The 4,255-nt window shown below is 39.3% G+C and overlaps 1 non-coding gene across 1 annotated transcript; it reads right to left on the bottom strand.

The window, feature by feature from the left end:
• Positions 1–642: 642 nt before the first annotated feature.
• On the bottom strand, positions 643–749 carry LOC111879732 (small nucleolar RNA R71). The gene has a single exon (XR_002846226.1). It is a non-coding gene; the product is annotated as a small nucleolar RNA R71 (small nucleolar RNA).
• Between the last annotated feature and the right edge of the window lie 3,506 nt (positions 750–4,255).

Below are 4,255 nucleotides of genomic sequence, written 5' to 3'. Positions count from 1 at the left end.
TCCCCCTTTTGAAGACCCAGAATCCGCGTTGAGGAAAAACAAAGGCAAAGACGTTGAAAGCTTGAATACACACAAGAAATCGCCTTTGTCTAGCTTGAAGACGGTTTTTGGGAAGAAGAAGAGCAGCAAATCAAGAGCATCCAGCGCCTCTTTAGCAAGCGAAGACCTAATCAAAGAGGATACCAAGTACGAAACCGAAGGACAAGATGACCCTACATTCGGGCATGTTTCCGATTCCAACGACGAATTAGTTGTTCTCATGGCTAACATCGATGAAGTCCCCATGAGGGAATGGAAGAAGAGGATATGCGATGATACCGGCTTGGGACTTGTGCAACCCGCAATACCCGCAACTGCCACTTTTGAGCTTAAGGGTCACATTCTTGCTCTACTCAAGGAGATCCTCTTCTACGGAAAAGACCACGAAGATGCTTACAAACACTTGGATGAAGTCAATGATGTAGCTGATTATTTTAATGTTCCAAACGTGCCTCGCGAAACTCAGCTACTTCTCATGCTTCCGGTTACATTGAAGGGTGCTGTAAAGGATTGGCTCAAGTCACTTCCCCCCGGATCCATCACTACACGGGCCAAGATGAAAAAGAGTTTATGGATCAATTCTGCCCACCCTCCAAGATATCTAAGTTAAAGAAATCCATAGCCAACTTTGAACAACAAGCTGGAGAGTCACTTTATGAAGCTTGGGAGAGGTACAAGAGTTTACTAAGGAATTTCCCACATCATGACCTTAATAGTCAACAAGAAGTCTCCATTTTCTACGATGGAGTGAATGTTACAACAAGGCAATTACTTGACTCGCAAGGTCCACTCACAAAGTGTCACACCCCCGAACCAGACGGCGGAAACGTCTGGGGGCTGTCGTGACTTAATTGAATACCATAACATTGAATATATATGAAACATAACAACATTCGTCACCATTCATCAACATAGTACAACCAGTAGTGTTTACATATCATACATTGTTTAACATTACATTCCCCAAAAATTAATTTGTTCAATTCGTACAAAAATAAACTGCAACCGTCACTGAATATGGTTTCCCTTGATTCACTGGTTCCCTGAGAATACAAGTATTTTGAAAAACTTCAACATATAAAATGTTGGTGAGTTCATAAGTTGTATTTGAAAACAATGCTTCGTATCATTTGAAAACCACCAGAAAATCCGATATTTTCTGAAAATAGTATAGTCAAAAAGGTGTGAAGATCCATAAGTATGCCTGTTTGTTTTCTATACTTGTAAAATATTGTTTATTGAAATCGTATGTGTTCCGAATTTGTATGTATTTGAAAACCCTAGGAAAACCCGATGTCTTCCTAATTCTTTGAATTCCATGAAAATTACTTGTGACCATTGCAACGCATGAAGTTGTTATTCCAGACGACATTGGATCATTGATGAGCATGACTATCCGCCACAGACACGCGTTACACAAACGACTAGTCTATAGCAATACCAACGATCCCGAAGGCGTCGTCCGTACTAGTCACGCTATCCAACCGTCCTGTTGTCCCACATCCGAAGAGAAGGAGGACACGAAGGCCTCGACGACTCCGTTAGTCGGTTAGGGATAAAAGGTACGAGGGGTCCCAGACCCGCCTCGCAAAAAGGCAGACTTTACTAGCGACACTAAAGGACCCTTGGGGACCAGTAGTCTACAGCCATTGAAAGTCCGGTTACGTTGTGTCGGGATGGTAAAACCCAGCACCTCGTAAGATGAAGTCTTTGGGCCTTAAGATCAGGTCGTCGGGCTAGCTAGGCTCAACGAACAAGATTTTACACTTGTGGGGCCCAAAGATAGTGCGTAGACGTCTGTGCACATGTATAATGTATTCCGAATCGTTAATTGTATGAATCATAGTATTGTAGTATCATAGTATCGTTGTATTTGTGGTTTCGGATTTCCATTGGTTCGAGACCGAACCAATTCGTTTGACAACGACTTTTGGTATTGTAGTGTATTGTATTTTGTCGATAGTAGTAGCACCATTATTTGATCATATTGCATGTATAGAATTAGTCTTGGAAATTTTCTGTTTTCGGCCCCTCCTCTTTTGTAAAATTTACCTTTTCAACCCTTTATTTAAAATATTTTCCGGTTTGGTATTTAAATCAATTTTCTTGACATTTTAACACCAAAAATTGTTGAAATAATCATTTTCCAGCATATTTTCCATAGAAAACAGCTTAAGACCCTGAAAATGCAGTTTTCTTGGTTTTAATCCCTTCTTTTCGCAAATTTGACAATTTTGGCCCAAATAGAAAATTTTTTGCAACTTTGGTCCTTTTTAAATTTAAAAAGCATTTTAAACCTTTGAAAAGGAATTGGAACACTTATAGTCCACTGTTTTACAGAAAGTTACAGTTTTGGCCCTCCAAAACAGAAAAATTCGCATAATGGGCCTTATTGGGCCGAAATTTTCATTTTTAGCCCATTAAGCTTGAAATTCATATTTTTAGTCCTCTAATTAAGTGTAATTCCAGAAATAGTTTTATGGAAACTGTTTTGGCACACTTCATCCATCAGAATCTGTGAAATGTCAATTTGGGCCCTTATTTTTGTATTTTTCACATTTTAGGCCCAAAATTTGTGTTTTTAACCCAAAGAAAATTATTACTAAACCACTTAGCCATTTTTCTTGAAACACTTTGTGTTTAGAAATATATTTGAAGCTAAAATCATTTAACACAAGATATCTCTCGGTTTTGATGGGTTTTAAGGCTAGATCCAACATTAAAACACATAAAAGCATACATATAAGCATGGAAATCATACAAGGCATACAAACACATATAGATCTACACTTTCACTTGTATTCCCCCCCCCCCCCCCCACAAAACTCATAAAAATAGAAAATAGGGGTATGAATCTCACCTTGGGGTGTTGATTCGGTTTTGCAAGGAAGAATGGAAGGAAAAATGAAGTGTTTTTGGCCTTGGCTCCCTTTGATGAAGATCTCGAGTTTTGAGATGGTTCTAGGGTGTAAGATCACGATTTTTGCATAGGTTAGGAAAGGATTTTGATAACAAAAGAATTTAAACCATAGATCTATGCATAATCTTACCTTAGATGAAGAATTTTGTGGAGATTTCTTCTTGAATGCTTCCTAGAACTCGAGATTTTTGAGTGGAGAGGGAGAGTTGTTCTTGAGTGATCTAGAGAGTGTTTGAGAGATTTTTGGTGTGTGTAGGTGTGTATGGCCGAGAGTGAGAGAGGAGAGAAGAAGAGATGTGATCTTGAAGTGATATGCATGGAAGAATGGGAAATAATGCATGGAAGTCCTATGGGTAATAGTGAGGTGGCACACTTAAGTCAACTATCTTCAAATCCTCTTGGGCTTGGGTATTGGGCCGAAACATGGAGGAAAAAAAAAAGAAATTTGGGCCTTTTGCTCCTAAGCCCAATATTAGAGTTAGCCTTAGGTATGTTTTTAGTCTAAAAGAATGTAGTAGGATTTTTATATTTTTATTGGACTAGTTTAGGTTATTCATGTATCAAGGCTTTTAATTTATTTAATTCTGGGCCCAATATGGCCCAAAATGTTAAAATAAATAAGTGTGGGTCCAATTAGAGCCCAATTAGGGTTCTAAGCCCATGTTAGTCAAATTGGAAGCTTATTGGTCCGTTTGGATCCAATAAGGAAGTTCTAGTCTAAAATAGACTTAACAATAACTTCTAGGGTCTCCAATTGTTTGCTGACTATTTGTGGTACTTGCATAATGTATTTGATTGAAGTTTTTGATTCATATTTACTTGAATGTATAGATTACATAGCTCAAAATTTTCAGTTGTGACATCATCCCCCCGTTAGAGGGAATTTCGTCCCGAAATTCTGTTTGAAAGCTAGATTTGAGAATGCTAAAATAGGTGAGGGTACTTCTGCTTCATTTGATCTTCGCGTTCCCACGTGAATTCTGGCCCACGCCTTGCGTTCCACCGTACCTTCACGATCGGGATGCGACTCTGCTTAGTACGCTTCACCTCCCTGTCCATGATTTCGATTGGCTCCTCGACGAACAGGAGATTTTCGTTGATTTCGATTTCGTCAAGAGGAATGACAAGGGTTTCATCTGATAGGCACTTTTTCAGATTAGAAACATGAAACACGGGGTGTACACCGTTTAGCTCCGTGGGTAGTTGTAGTCTGTATGCTACTGGACCTATTCGGGCGACGATTTCGAAAGGTCCAATGTATCGCGGGTTCAGCTTTCCCCGTTTTCCGAAACGTAT

The sequence above is a fragment of the Lactuca sativa genome, chromosome 1 (genome assembly GCF_002870075.4).
Source record: "Lactuca sativa cultivar Salinas chromosome 1, Lsat_Salinas_v11, whole genome shotgun sequence".
NCBI lineage: Eukaryota > Viridiplantae > Streptophyta > Magnoliopsida > Asterales > Asteraceae > Lactuca > Lactuca sativa.
This window is presented reverse-complemented; position numbering and strand designations above follow the sequence as displayed.